Raw genomic sequence first — 16,709 nt, 5'->3', positions numbered from 1 at the left:
AGTTCCTGCTGCTCTGCTAATTTTACCTGTGCCCACATTACTTTTTCTTCTAAATTCTTTTGTTTATTGTCAATTTCATCACCACAATATTTTGCATACTTAAGTATTTCATCTACCGGCTTGGCCTGCCAGCAGATTTTATGATCTTTAATCATTTGAGAAATTTCTGGCTTTAACCCTGACACAAATCGATAAATAAAATGTGTCATGTCTTTTGTATCAATGCTTTCCAACCCACTGTATTTCTTGAATACATGTAAATGTCGTTCATAAAATGCATGTTCTGATTCATCTTTATTTTGGGTAGTTCTATCTATTTTCGTCCAATCTGTTTCTTTCGGGGGTACTTTTGCTTTCAGAAATGTTATTACTTGATACTTTTTCATCACGTCATCTGATGGTGCTCCTGTCTTTGGGTCTCTGGGGTATTCGTCACTGGGCCAGTCAATAGTAATTTTACATTCTGTCCATAAATCTGCGGGTACTACAATGTCAAACAACCCATCTAAATCCTTTAACAGTACTTTTGAAACCTTTAAAAATCTTTCGTCTTGTCTGTACCACTCTACAGGTTTCTCTCTGAGTTTTGGGAAATCATTTGTAAATGATAAAATATCCTGTCGGGACCATGGGACATGCACATAACCTCTTCCGGGCACTTCTCTCATTGGGCACAACCTTTCCACTTTTTCTGCTTATTTTAGTAAATATTCAGATGCAGTGCTTTTTCCCTGGGCCTCCTCCCTTTTCTTTGTCCATCTTGTTTTCCACTTGTCTAATTCACCCCATTTATGTAACAACAAATATAATTCTTTGATTTGCAATTTACGTCCTGACACATTCATGTTTTCTAAATCTATATCGGAAAATTCAGCTCGGTAAGGTTTCTGTAATACTTTAGCTTTACCAATGTCGATTCCCATTTCAGAAGCCAAACTCATCAACTTTTCATGAAATGTTTTTGTATTTCGAGTGATACTTCGACATATAAACAACAATTCGTCCTCACTGAAAGTGTTTAACCCGTCCAATCCCACATTTCCAGCAATCATTTCTTCTAATTCAACTTTTCATTTAACACCTTGGCTGCTAGGTGTTTTCCCCTCCTGTGCTGACTTTTTCATAATGCCATCATTTCATGACGAGCTCAGCTCGTCATCAGCACAGCTCAACTGTGCATCATGACGAGCTGAGCTCGTCATAAGCATCGAAAGGGTTAAAAATATCCAATACCTTTGCCTGGATTTTGGCTTTTCTATTTCTGGAGACCATCTCTCTATTTCTTCTGGGGATACTACAGTAGCACTTCTTGTACCTGAGGATGTTTCCATCCATACCTCTCTAGAGCTTCCAGGAGTGTTTCTCCTGATCGAGTCACCCACTGGTTCCCTTATAGGTAAATCCATCAGGGAAATCACTGACTCACATTCACTTGTTTGATCATCAACTATCAAGGATTCTTTTCTAGATTGCACTACAGGTGTAGTCAGAACAGGAGTTTTTGGACAGGACTGTTTTTCTCCATATTTTGGAACAACAGGACCTATAGTTACAGGAATGGTTAATGCTTCAGGATTAATATTCAACTGTGAAAGTTTCTGAATTCATTCATTTCTCTGTTTATTTATTGCTTCTCGTTCCCTATCCTGTAATACCTTTTCTAATGAAGTTTCATGTGCAACTTGCGGAACCAAAGGTGGTTTTAAGAACGGGGCGCTAGGGTTAACTCTATTTGCTTGTTCATGGTAAGACGGCGGATTTTTCATTAACAAATCCTCCAAGTAGTCATCATCTGATTCACCACTAATCATTAAATTTCTCGTTTTCTCTGTGCACTTGCTTCCTGACGGTTCCTCTAAAGTCAATACAGGATATAATCATTCTACTAACATAGACTGTCTCCATTTCTTCATTTGTTTATCTCTTCTCTCTTTAGGAAATCCGGGATAAAATTTACTCCAACTTCTGTCACTTCTGGGTCTATCTCGCTCAAAAGCCTCAGTCTCCCATCCTTCTAATGCTTTGTACTGGGTTAATCAAGGTCTGGGATCTCATTCATTCCAGCGTTTTCTCAAATTGTACAAAATTCTACCATGAAAGGTACCATGTTCTGGAAATGCCAAAACACCATCATCTTTTGTGTCCTCTGTCCAGTTCTCTAAACCACACAGAAGTGTGGTAGCCCCTTTCTACCATCATGTATGATGCGGACATATTTGGCGGTGGAATAATAATACCTTCTCTTGTTTTAATTATTTTATCCTTCTTAAAGAAATTCTTAATTTTCTTAAATAGCGAAATTTTTCTTTCTCCTCCGTACATGATATTCGGTCTTCCTCTTATGTATTGCTCTTGCGCAAAACGTAAGTACCTCCTATCGGGTCTATTTCCTATAATTGCTGGATCTATATGCCACATATGATTTGCACAGATAAATTTAATATGCAGCTACACTCAATTGTTTACTAAATGCTTCACCAATACCAGCGCGTTTCTTCTTTTCGAGAACCATCCAGTGATTTGAATTCAAATAACTTTCGACCAATGATTGCGCGGCTTTTCTCCTGAGACAAGTTCTTACGCTCCTGCACTCACCCCTCCTTTACAATTATTACCTCAGCTACACACCCGCTGTCTCAACCAATACCAGCGCCGCTAATGGTGACGTCAGCGCAGCTCCGCAACTGACTCCCTTATTTCTTTTCACTTTTAAATGCAATATTCATTAATTACCAATGTAAAATCATTCACCACTGTGCCTAAGTGCCTAAATTCAAAGAAAAGATTATTTGCACCTGATGCGAGTAAAAACTTTTTCCGCGTACTCTTCATACACTGCGAGTAGATCCCTTCCGCCTAATCTTCACACAAGCATTAGAGAACCTGCTACTCCCTCAGGCTTACCCTTTCTAGGTTATATAAGGCCAAAGTTTCACCAGCGAACTCATTTGCTCTCATTTATTCACACATTTATACAGTAAAAATCCCTAACTATGCACTTATTTCCTTAGGTAAGTGACCTCACTGCAGTGTGGCTTCCATTTACCACCTGCTATTCTGCCCCCGGGATTCCAAACAAACATAGAACTATACAAACTGATTTTTGGTTAATACATAAAATCAATACAAATTCAAATAATCAATGCACGACTAACTACCTATCTTAACTAAACCCTAACCATCCTCTGCTACCAAAAGAATACTAATAGAGCGCGGGCTCACCTACTCGTTTTACTATACTCACCTGGGCCCATAAATACATACACACTTCGAACAGATAAACCTACGCTCAATCAGGATTTATTCAACTTTTTAGGACCTACACCATTTGACTTACCAATCCTTGTCACCGGTACCTAGAGTCCTAAGGGATCAAGGGCGTTAGAATAATAGGCAGTATTTAAACAATTTGCACTCATAAAATAACCACAGACTCGACAAAAAGTTTTAACACTTTATCTATGTAAATTCTTAAATTTCAAAGTCCATACCAATTCAATTAAGGCGCATTCAATTAGAAAGTATATAATTAAGGCAAGATGACGTGAGAATATTATGAGACTCTCTTTAAGCATTGAAACATAGGAAGGGTAAGAAAAGGGAAACAGTACAATGACATACCCACGCAACTTTATATTTACCTAGAATGGTGTGAAAACCAACCCTGGCCATGGGCTGGGATAAAGGACAGGACCGGCACCCAGAGCTAAAGTGCAATGACAGCGTCACACCCCTCTCTGGAGCTAACAGTCGGACCCCGATTGGGTTATCGAACCTTCTCCCACAGAACCCAAATTGGGTTATCGAACTCCTTCCCGGAACGCGGATTGGGTTATCGAATCTTCTGACAGAGTGCTCCGCCAGCACCTCTGCTCTCGATCGCCTCGTGCGTTGGGTCAGTGACAGGTCAGCTATTGGGACAAGTCGGACAATCTAACTAGCTAAGCCTACCTTAGTTATACCATTTCCCAGGGCAGTGTACCACCCCCCAATCTTGCAAATGTTTGTATTCCCTCAATTTTGATTAGTCAAAAGACGAAGAGAGGTCATCACACCATACTAGTTATGAGGCCACTTGATTCAATAATGCAAATTATCTTACCGCCCATAACTTTAATTTTCTCATACATTTTATTTTACCCAACAATGAATGTTCTAATAGTAAATACAATGTTAAACAATTTATCAAAGTTTCTTCCTCTAGAGAGGCCCGGGGTGAGTTTCCCAGGCACATCTTCAGGCAAGACTGTCGTTGGCATGGATTCAATGCCATGGCTTGTGGACTCTTGAGAACGCAGCACATGCGCAGTTGCGGGACCCCAGATGGAGCAACATTGTACTTGATTGGTCCAAACACGAGCTAATAGCAAAGCCAAAGAAGAACAGTTTTAAAACAAAGAATAAATGAATGCACTGTATACCACTTATCTCTACTCTATTCCTATTATATTATTTTAACTACAGCGTTAGGAATCAAGCAGAACAAACAATTTAATAAAAGCAGCAATGGAAGCGTTAGCATATGAAAACATTTAGCAGCCATCTTTAATTCTAGTGCGCAGAAGCAAAGTTCTCCCACCAAAGCAGAAAGTACGTCATGTCAAGTGAGTGTGACAGACGCATGCGCAGAAACGTTCCCGCGTTGCAACTGCCATTTTAAGACATTTGAGTTATGGTTAGTAGAAAGCACATTGAAAAGCTTCCCCTAGGTACTAGAAATGTCGTGTGGTGCATTGTTAGTAAGACAAAACATGTTTATTAGTGTATTACAGTTTATTTCGAGAGGGCTGAGTACAAGCAAGTCCCTTTACAGGCAAAACCTTGCTCCATCACACCCGGGGTGAATGGTCCTCAGAACTAGCAAAGTGGGATGAGCCAAATATGACTAAGAGCGGTAGATATGAAGACCACACAGCCCACTAATGATTTATGAAAAATGCTGCAAACAATGGAGGGCGAGACCTGCGGTGGCCTGCAGTGCGGGGGAGAGTTGGGCGGGAGTTGGAGGGGGGAAGTTTGAATGAACTCAACCAATTTGAAGATACCAGGACTGTTACTGGGTTTTTGGAAAAACAGAATGTAGCCCACCAATTGACGGCTGTGGAATATATGTTATGTAACTCAAATTGATGATAATATGAGAACGTGTGTTATACCAAAACCCAATAAAATATGTATAAAAAAACAACAAAACAGTTGACAACTAGCAAAGAATTAACAGCCACCCACAACGTATCACTATAAACAGTCTGAAGACCATCTACCCATGTCCATAATTACGTCCCAATTCCAACATCACCACCCTCTTCTATCCCCACACCAAAGAGAAATTAATCTGAACCGTAATCTCTTGCATCCAGCCCTACTTAGGCTAACGTCTTGAGCCACAAGGTACACTGTTGAAATATTCTTACTGGCCTGCCATCTTTATGCCAAAAAACTCTACCCCTCCCCATTCCTTCCTCATTTGCAGTGTGACCCCCATCTAACTATGGTGCCTGTCCACAGAATAGTACCTACGCAAAATAGCCTTACCTTACCCCCTCTGATCAGTCCTTGACCTGAGAAGCCAAACCTGCAAACCTGCAGCCAAGCGGTGTACATCCTCCCAGAGTACCCCTTGTCCCTCGTTAGTCCTTAGTAGTTAAGATACTTGGAACGCACCAAAGAACATCAACACCATCGGAGGGGACAACCCACAATGTTTCATCTGGCCTTGGCAAATCCTGGCAAATCCTGGCACTTCCAACAGCCTGAAAATGACAGACCTAATGTTAATACCTCTTGACAGTTCTACCCACGCTCCAGCAGTTGTCTCCCCAGCTGACGGCGAACCCTCTATAGAAGCTTACCATTAAGGCAATGCCCGCCAGCTTACTTAAGCTAGGCACTCTCGGCTGTACTCTCGCTAATAACATCAGTATACATTGCAAAACATCTTCTGCTCTAGCCCAGTTCTTTTGTTTCTTACACGCCTGCTAACTGAAACCTTGGCCAGACCGACCAATATTTCCTCGTAGACACCGTTAACGAATCTACCACCAACTGGATCATCCTCTGTCACCTGTAGTCCAACGCTCAAGCACCCCAGTACAAAAATAACAATCAGCTTCAGTACCTGTGTACCCCTGTCTGACCATCGATTGACCACTTGACCTCTGACTTATTGCCCTCCTGAACAAAGCACTACTGTGGGCCACTTGATCCACCCATAACACCATGTGAAAGAAGACTAAAATTCAATTAAGTGCCTGCCTTGCACTCAAACCAGTGATTATTCTTCACCACCCATTCTCATGCCAATATAGCCCAAAACCCATTCCCTGAAATGAATCCACTCCTTTCACATTGGTCGAACCCAGCGAGTTAGACTACCACTATGTATCACTCTCAGAACCCACAGAGATAAGCTGCAGAGTGCCCCAGGGCTCCTCCCTCATCAACGTCTACATGGCCCCACTGGCAGCCATAGTCAGGAACCACAGACTTAACATGGTCTCCTAAGCCAATGACACCCAGCTGATCCTTTTCCTCACCAGCGAACCCCCATCCACCAGAAACAACTTCCACACCGGAAAGAAGGCTGTCACCAACTGGATGAGAGGTAGGTGCCTCACCTCAACTCGGACAAGACCAAAATCCTCATCCTGGGACCCACCCCCTCAGCTTGTGATGACTCCTGGCAGCCAGCTGCGTTAGGAACACCTCCCTCTAGGACCATGTACGAAACCTCATCATCATCCTGGACTCGTTGCTCACAATGCACCACTAGATCATTGCATTTTCCTCACCATGCTTCCACACGCTTCGCATGGTTTGAAAGACCTTCAGATAGATCCCCCCTAAATGCAGAAAAACGGTCATCCGGGCACTCATCAGCACAAGACTCAACTACAGCAATGCACGGTAGGCCAAAATCACCCAGACGCTCCTCAGGAAACTCGAAAATGTTCAAAACACTGCAGCCAGAATTGTCCTCAACATCCCCCACTATAGCCACATCAGTCAACATCTGCGAGAACTCCACTGGCTCCCAGTTCATAAAAGAGCCACTTTCAAGCTCCTCACACACAACTACAAAGTCCTCCATGATGCAGGACCAGCACATTTTTACCACCACCTCTGATTCCACGTCCCCACCAGACACTTCCGCTCCACCCAACTGGCCCTTGCCCCTATCCCACGGATCCCCAAGACCAGGACCGGAGGAAAATCCTTCACCTATCTCGCCCCCAAAACCTGTAACACTGTGCCTCTCCACCTCGGGCAAGCCCCATCGCTGACCCAATTTAGAAAGAAGCTAAAACCCGGGATCTTCAACTGAATTCCGGCACCCAGACGGATCCGCATCCCCCCCTCCAGTACCTTGAGACCCTCACGGCTGAGTAGCTGCACTTTACAAACCTTGATTTTCCTCGCAGCATCAGAAAAACATATGCATCCTGTTCGACCCTCGTCTACTGGCATTCTGATAACTCACTCCAAGCAAATTGCACATCCTTACATTGTCTTTGATACTCCGATCCCAGGTGATGATGTCTCCATGGCAAGGTAGACAGGGACACACCTAGTCTCCTAGCAAATGTCCTTACAGCTCTCAACACCCTGCGAGCAAACGCCAGTATAGCACCCAATAGCAGCTGCATTGTAACTTTGGTAAATGGGCTTCCATGGTTCACACATCAACTTCAATGCCAAAAACGATAGCACCATACTGGGTCCAACTGTCTTTTCTGGAGCTAATGGCGCATTGAGGTCTCCCATGAGTTCCTGGAAACTTACCAGCATGCGCTGGTAGAATGCGTAATGGGGGGTTGCCCACAAAATTAAGTCATCCAAACAGTGCGTGACATCCTCATGTCCTGTGCCAAGAAAACAACCACTGCCAGAATGTATTGAAACTTTCCCAGAGGGCACAAAATATTGAACATCCCCTGGGAAACCCTTGAAAACCTACCACTGGCCTCGAACTGGTTACATAAAAGCTGAAAATCATCAGGTGTATCTGCAATAAACGGAAAGCAGATATAAGGTCGCCCATGGCCGTATGTGCCCCCTGCTCGACTCTTTCCGCTAAAACTATAGCAATGACCATTGTTCCCAGCAAGGTGCGCTCCTCGGGGCCCGCGCACCTCTGTTCTCCCGAGCGAGCAGTGCTGTGTGTGAAGCCACAGCACATCCCGGAAGAGCGTTTCTGCGCCAACAGGAAGAAAATGCTCATCCTGTGACCTTTCTATTCTAATTAGAGCGCTGCTGCCGGGCAGATTGTGGTACTTTTGAAAGTATTTAGTTAATCACAGCGCCCATGAAGAACTGCATTTAACATAAATACTTTCAAACAGCAAACAATCAGCCCCACAGCTACGCTCTATTTAGAAAAAAGAAATGCAGCAAGTCTACAAACAATCATCTGAAAGCACAAGTTCGCGCTTTTAAACTTGCTGCATTTATTTTCTAAAGAGAGCGCAGCTGTGGGGCTGATTGTTTGCCTTTTGAAATTATTTGTTAAATGCAGCCCTTGATGGGCGCTGTGATTAACATAAATTCTTTCAAAAGTCCTGCAATCAGCCCGCAGTTGCGGTGCATTAAGAAAATAAATGCAAGGTGAGAGTCCTTACGTCACGGGAAGCCAAAGATGGGGGCGGTGGCGGTCAGCCTATCGGCGCGGAGCTCGGCACAGAGGGGACTCCTCAGGGTCACCGCGGGCGGGGCGGCCTGGTCTTCGCAGCCCAGGGTTCCATGTCTTTTTCCAGTCTGACCAGAGGCTGAAAAGTGACCCTGTCCACGTTGGGCGTGCTGACTGCTGGAGGGGCTGGCTTAGCCCTGGCTCTACACAGGTCGATAAAAGCCAGTGATTTAGAGCTAAATCCTCCAAAGTATTCTTGGAGCCACAATGGTCCTTTATCTGCCTTGGATCACAGCAGTGTTCGTTGCGGTTACCAGGTGTGTGATGCCTGCCACAGCATGGAATACCAGGCCTTCCAAAATTTGGTGGAAATCAGTCACACAGAAGCGGAAGCAAAGGCTTTAGCAGAGGAGTGTGAAGTGATAGACTGCCCTGATGAAAATGGAGATGTGTTTACTGAACCAGGCAAGATGTCTGATTACTTACCCAAGACATATCCTAATGCGAAGCCATCCCGGACAGCGAACAGTGGGGCATTGCCCCTTGATCTGAGCTACATTGTCAATGCTAGGCATGGTGGTGAGGATTACGTCTCCTCTCTTTTGACTGGCTACTGTGATGCTCCCACAGGGGTCACCAAAAAAGATGGCTTGTATTACAACCCCTAATTTCCTGGCCAGGCTATTGGTATGGCACCGCCTATTTACAATGAGATCCTGGAGTTTGATGATGGCGCTACAGCTACCATGTCTCAGGTCACTAAGGATGCATGCATATTCCTTAGGTGGGCAGCTGAGCCAGAACATGACCAGCGCAAGCTCATGGGACTGAAGGTTTTGATGATTGGTACAATCCTTATCCCTGTGGTGTACTATTTTAAGAGACAAGTGGTCCGTATTGAAGAGCAGGAAGATTGAATATAGGCCGCCTGAGTAAAACGTCCAAAGCACACCACCTCAGCACTCAAATGCTCCATTATTTGGCACCCTATGCAGTTGGTTACAACGCCGTGGTGCAGATGACTATATAAAGCCTTTCATTTCCATCTAAATCCCCGAGCAGGAGCCTGCAGAGTCTCAAGGAACTTATATCTGTTAATCTTATTATTGCTCTAGCTCTTCTGTTTTTCTTCTTTTACTTGTCATTCTCACTGATGTTGTCTACAAAATCCAAGCATCACCTGGCTTTGAACAGAAGGGACTTGGGAGGAGAAGAGAACGTGGGGTCAAAGACAAATTGATTGTGTTCTTCTTTTGATTCTCATAAGAGGGAGGCAAATAAATTGAAACAGTGTCTTTAAAAACATTTAAAAAAAGAAATGCAGCAAGTTTAAAAGCACAAATGTGTGCTTTCAGATGATCCTGGATCCTGAAACACAAGTTATGCTTTTAAACTTGCTGAAACACCCATAGGGCTAAAGGTACTTCAATAGTTAACCCCTTCGGTAGCACAAAATGTAGGTGCAACTCTAGTTCACTGGAAGGGCTGGGATATGGTGGTCAGTGGTTGGTTATTGGGCACCTCTCTTTTGACACACAAGCACTCCTTCATTATTTCCACGCACATCTGTGAGCACGACTAGCGGCCTGGTCCCCACAGCACAGCAACTAACTCCTGCACAGCAAAGCAAGGTAGGTGGAGTACAAAGCTGAGCACTAGTTCTCACTACCTCTGTTTCCACTCAAGTCTGCAGAACATGATTGGTGCACTGGCCTCCTTAGCACAGCAGCTAACTCCTGCAAAGCAGCTATCCCATGCACTGCATAGCAGAGTGCGGTAGGTGCAGCGAAAGGCTGGAACACTACTTTCCACTACCTCTGTTTCCACACTAGCCTACAGAGCACTGTTAGCACCCTGGTCCCATTAGCACAGCAGCTAAAACCTGCACAGCACCTCACCAATGCACAGCAGAGCAAGAGAGGTACAATGCAAGACCAAGCATTAGTTTTCACCACCTGTTTTTCTACACAAGTCCACCGAGCATAACTAGTCCCCTTCTCTCTTTAGCACAGCAGCTAAACCCAGCACAAAAGCTAGACCCTGCGCATCAGCTAACACTTTCACACTAGAGCGAGGCAAGTGTAACCGGAGCCCTAGTTTTCATTACCTCTGTTTCCCAAAAAGTCTGCAGAGCATGACTGGCGCCCTGGTTCTTTTAGAACAGCAGATAACCTCTGTATAGCAGCTAAACTCTGCATAGCAGGGTGAGGCAGGTGCAGCACAAGGATAGGGCACTAGTTTCCACACAAACACCCCATGTATTTCCACACAAGTGTGCAGTGCACTGCCATCTTCCTCTCCCTATCTGACAACATTTAGCCCCAACAGCAGCACAATGAGTGTAGACTCGCATCACTTGAGCATCACTAGTTCAGTAAGCCTCTGGGGGAAGCTGGCTACAAGGCGGATTAGTTCTTTATGATGGTTGGCACACAGTTCCACATAAACAAGAGTCCAATATTTCCACGGATATGCTCCTGCCCTTATGACAGTGCACATGTCTGATGGGCTGGGGGACACTGCAGCCGGTGCATGAATAGTTATTAGAATCCCAGGGGCCCTGGTGATAAGATGGTCTGTGGTTAATAGTGACCATTGTTGCAAAACTACTTTCTCAGACCCTTAGGATAAGAGTTAACCTCTACAGCACACAAGTAGACTTTGACGGAGAACCCCCTGCAAGTACATTAGTACCTGGGGGTGGGTGCAGGAGGAATGAGGTGGGTTCATGGTGAGGGGCACTGTTTTCACACCATTTCAAACCTGTAATGCATGGCTACTTCAAGACCAAACACAAGTTAACTCCTTCAGCTCACAGTGATGTTATGCAGAATAACCCCATGCTGGTACCTTGTTAGTTTACTAGATCATGAGGGGCCTGGCGACAGGGTGGTCAGTGGCTGACAGAGGTCGACTATGTTCTCATAAACAACCCCCCTCGATCCTTCCACACAAGCGGCTTCTCAATCCACTCCTCACAGCTGTATAAATGATACAGGATAGGAAAATTAACCCTTGCAGCGGAGCCCGGCACGCTGCTAGCCAGACAGCAGCCTGCTGGCTACTCAGAAACAGGTAGGAATTCAGAGACAAGAAGTCATCTCCGCTTAGTCAGTCAAACTGCAGCTAAATGCATTCATTGCAGCTCTGCTGTGTCCTTCTGAAAACCACACAGTGTATATTGTTTCTACAATCTGGGTGCTCTCTCTAGTGGTCAATGTACAATACATCCAAAATATCGTAGGCATAGAAAAGGGGTATAGATCGCTAAACTCAGCTACGTAGAGGCAGGTAGAGTTTTTGTTGAAACGTATAGTGACACAACTCTTCTGACAGGGCAGAGTTTAGAGTTTGTCCCTGGGCACTTATTGTGCAACTATCTCCACATGCTGGTCCATGTGTTGTGTTCAGCTTGGGACCTCCCGAAGCGGCTCTCGCCCTCTTCGTGGACCCACACAGCACAGAGGGTTACTGTGCCTGCTACAAAAATGTGTACCATGCAGATCACAGAACTGAGTGTGAGTAAACTCATGGAGTAGGAGAAAAAGGGGGAGGAGGTGCCACTGTTGCACAGTGTGCCACCAGTACTAGGGTCAGCCTTGGCTGGGAGTGTTAGACCCCCTGAAGTTTGGGTCTAGTTGCTCCTCTGATCACAGCGTCCATCATGGGCTGCATTTAACATAAATTCTTTCAAAAGGCAAACTATCAGCCCTACATTTAGAAAAGAAAGGCAGCACGTTTTATATAGTGCTAACCCAACCCAAAGGTATTGGAGCGATTTACATGATTTATTTCATTATTTGTATTCATGGGGACATTAATTGATATGCAGAGGATCAGAGGATATTAATCTGACCCGAGACTCAAAACCCATCTCCTGAGTCGGCTGCTCGAGCATTAAGCCACAACCTCTACCACAAGAGCAGAAGCATTTTCAATAATGTATACAACTTTAAGCCACAAACAACTGTTGACAACGCTAATAGTCCTGTCTTTTTGTAGTCGTAATGTTACTTGTATTAAATATCTGGATGCAATGACAGAAGAAGCAAACTATCAGTTGGCTGGCACACTATGCTAAGCACAGATTTTTAGCTTAATTGCTCTTAAGCCACTCCCTTAATTGCATCGGTCACGCCCCTTTGAGAGACACCCAGTTTTTTCATCCCACTTAAAGCCATGGTCTACAAGCGCGGTTGGGTTGTTAGCGCATATAGCCTTGGCTGCAGCGCACAGAGACCGTACTCTGCCGCACAGAGGAAAAAAATTAGAGGGAAAATTGGCCATGACTACAGATGACCATGACACCGACCTTGCTCCTCTATGATAGAGTCATTGACCAAGTCCCCCCCAGATATTTTATGTGTTGACTCAACCATGAATGTCCCCTGTCTTGTCATTGGAACCACCTCAATAGGGGACACAATTAGGTGTGCCATAGGACAATCTATGCAAGGGCCTATCATCCAACGTTATTGGATCTCCCCACTCAACTTATTCCGAACCACCAGCCTATGCGTGTTAACTGATTTCAAGTTGTGCATCCACCGACTCACTCTGGGGCATTCATTAACCCTTTGAACTCCTTCTATTGGTAGCCTGGCTTCTTCCTTCTTATAGTGTGATTGTCAAAATTCCAACCTATCCAATTTAACGGTTTATGAGCCTTAGCCCCCCCAGGCCCTCATGCTCCTATTCTGCCCAGGAACCCGCCATTGGACTATGCTACTGTGCCCCTGCGGCTAATTGCTGTGCAGTAATCACAAGAGAGTATCAGAGGGTCAAAAGTGAGACAGGCTAAATTGTCAAAGACAGAACAGGTATGGCGCTCCCACTGGCCATATGACTAAGGGGCAAGGGTTATAAAATGTGCCAGATCAAGATCAGTATCTGGTCTCTGGCTCCCATCAGTCACCATTCGGAACCGCCCTTCATCATTTGGGGCTCCGAGGACCAACACTATACCAGATCTTGGTGTTCTAGCAGAAAGGGGGAAATCTTCCTGTTAGTCAGTAAGTGTTAGTGTTATGGTTGAAACCATATGTGTTGGTAAAGTGACTGACAGGGTTGAAAAGGTGTAGTGTGCAGTGCAAGAAAAAACCAAGAAAAGTATAAGAGGGTGAATAAAATTGGTTTTAAGGAGCAAAAACTAATTTAATGAGGTATGACTCCTAGCACCAATATTAAAAAATAGCCAAGACAGGGTGAATTTATAACCTGTCTAGTGGTGTGACGTGGTCGACATGTTTCAGCAAAACTGGCCACTAGCCTTGCTTTCTTCAGGACCTATTAAATACAGCTACTGCAAACAAAGAAACCCAACGTGACAGATAAGTAAAATGTAGTGTAGAAAAGTCACCTGAACCTCCAGGTTGTGTCTGTTCCAGATCTCTTCATACACTCAGCGGTGGGCTGAAATAAAAAGCATGGCGTGAGCTAACCCCCCCATATACCTGTCTGAGACAATCCTGTCTAGTATACCTGGTGCAATTAATCCACATAGGTGTGGTCCATGACTTGGACTCTGAACAGGCACACTGACCACATTAGTGTAAAATACAAATAGCGGAAATTGAAGCATTTCAAGTTTCACAGGGTACTTCTTACCTGATTAGTAAGAAGTATACACCTCACCTCGCCTGGCTGCGGCTCAGGACTGGTGAAGCACCGCTCTAAAAAAGGGTGAATAAATTCAAAGAAGAATCATCCACCGTATCATGCCTGGACTTGATCATTGAGAGCACATGTCATCGCTAGATGCTAGCAGTTAGAGTGTGGCGGTAGAAAATGTCATAACCGCTTGTACCCGGAGGATATATCATATTGCATGTTACCTATAGTTAATTGCTGTGCTACACATGCCCAGCTGGGTGACTTGTGGACCCCCCCCCCACAAGCGTTGGTAAGATGAAGTCTGCTGGCGCACTTTGTGCATTCTTGCCAAATATACCATTCTTTGTTGCATAGGCCCTTAATCTGATCCCAGCACACTCCCGCCCAACCACTCTGTCCTTTTTCCTGGATACCCTCTTCATTCCTTTACCCCCGACTCCTCCTCAGGTGGGATACAGCTGAAAGGGTCGATAAACAATCAGTAGGCTGCTCGCCATAAAAATCGTTGTCACATTTTCCTCACCTCGTTGGGTGCTACCATAAGTCATTGTCAACCTCGTCCCATGGCACCATGGATCTAATACCCTGCTAGCTCGGAGCTGGTATTTGTCACAGTACCCACTGGCCTAAATGAGAAAACCCTCCGTACAGTTCTTTTCAGTCACCGGCACTTCCAGCAGTTTGGACAGCTCATAATCTTCCGCCTGAGGACCCTCCTTGGCCCTCAGTTGTCCATGCGGCAGCTTTAGCATCTCTACCTATTCGCCTTTCCATATCTTTTCCTTAAGTACTAGTCTGAGACCCGCCCCCAACTGTTTAGACCTCCCCTTGTATGGCAATTTCTTAATCTTCATTTCTTCACTTTCAATCCCGCCTGCCTTCCCCCTGCTGCCTGTCTCCCCCACCTTCTCTCCGCCTGTATACCCACCTACTCTCTTGTCTGTGGGTTTACTAGACACCCAGAGGGCTCTTCCACCTTTCCGATTCTTCTCCTCCACCAGCCCGGGTTTCCTCCGTTCACACTCCCTTGGGCCTGAGCTAGCCCCATTGTTACCTTTAGCCTCTGTACTTCAGCACCTACTCCTGTGTCGTACACAAAACAACCATTTTGTAGGCAGGCCTCCCTGCTCTCCTGAGGCTCCTTCTCCTCCACCCCAATGAATACCCTTTTGGTGGTGTTTGCCCTGCCCAACATTTATTAAAAAAAAAGCCCCATTTGTAGGTGGCCTCCGACCCTCTCCTGAGGCTCCTTCGCTCCTGAGGATTCTTCACCTCCACACCAATGGACCCCATGGTGTCGAGGTTTCCCTGCCCCGCATTCATATAGCAACAATTTCTTGGGCGGACCTTCCTGCTGTCCTGAGGCTCCTTTGGCTCAAACCAATAGTACTATTCTGGCAGCATTTTGCCCTGGCCCGCATTCACATAACAGCCATTTGTTAGGTGGGCTTCCCCAATCTCCTGAGGCTCCTTCGCCTCCATACCAACGAACCCCATCTTGGCATGTTTCCCCATGCCTTACATTCACATAACAACCATTTCTTAGGAGGGCCTCCCTGCTGCATTTCCTTCCCTGGGGCTAAGTTCTGTGCCTGCTTCGGAGCCCGCCGCCTCACCTTCTATTCCTGTCATGCAGCCAAAACAAGCCGACCTGTCGGTGCCGAGTGCCTGCATCCTTAGCGCAACTACGTTCGCAGCTCCTTCTGCTTGTTGAGGGGGCGTACTGTGCCCTCCTGACCTTTCCACTGATGCAGGCCGCCGTATCCCATGTGTCTTGCTTCTGTGGGTTGCACTGAAACCCTCCTGCTTGTTTCACCACTAAGGCCACACCAGACCTTGAGGCAGAGATCATGTTGTCCAATGCCGACGTCCATCTGGCTGCACAGGGTCCTGCCTTCTCTTCACCTTGGGGCTGCTGAGTCCGTCATAGCTGTTGCCCGCTCCCCCTGCAACAAGCAATTGCGATGCAATAGGTCTCGCATTTGTAAAGTTTGAGCTATTGGTATTGTAAATGACAAAATTTTTATTTTTGTGTTGGTTTTGAAAATAGCAAAATTAATAGCTTTGTCATTTACATTGCCAATAGTTATAACTTTCGCAAATGTCACACCTATAGCATTTGTAATGTAATATGTGTTGTATTTACGTGACTTAGATGTATTGATATTATAAATAATAATGGCTTTTAATGAAATAATTAATACTTAAATAAAAGTTATTGTAATTTATATTAGCAATAGCTTAAACTTTTGTAAATAACTTTAGTGAAGATTATGTTCAGTGTATTTTTTTGTGACGAAAATCCAAGAACAGAAGTGAAATATTAACATCTTTTTGTGACATCCATACTAATATTATAAAGAGAGAGCCCAAACCTTTGAGGCAGGTAAGCTCCGGAAGTACAGCGCCAATCAGAACACCCGATACAGCACTGGAAAGGTGAGTATAAGCAGATTGACATAGGCTATAA

General features: G+C 45.0%; 1 pseudogene; it reads left to right on the top strand.

Annotated features, from left to right (window-relative positions):
* The first annotated feature begins 8,635 nt into the window (after positions 1-8,635).
* LOC147708860 (cytochrome c1, heme protein, mitochondrial pseudogene) lies at positions 8,636-9,687 on the top strand (annotated as a pseudogene).
* The last annotated feature ends 7,022 nt before the right edge of the window (positions 9,688-16,709 follow it).

Source organism: Lissotriton vulgaris, chromosome 6 (assembly GCF_964263255.1).
Source record: "Lissotriton vulgaris chromosome 6, aLisVul1.2, whole genome shotgun sequence".
NCBI lineage: Eukaryota > Metazoa > Chordata > Amphibia > Caudata > Salamandridae > Lissotriton > Lissotriton vulgaris.
The sequence above is the reverse complement of the archived record's forward strand: the minus strand, read 5'-3'. Positions and strand labels throughout refer to the sequence as shown.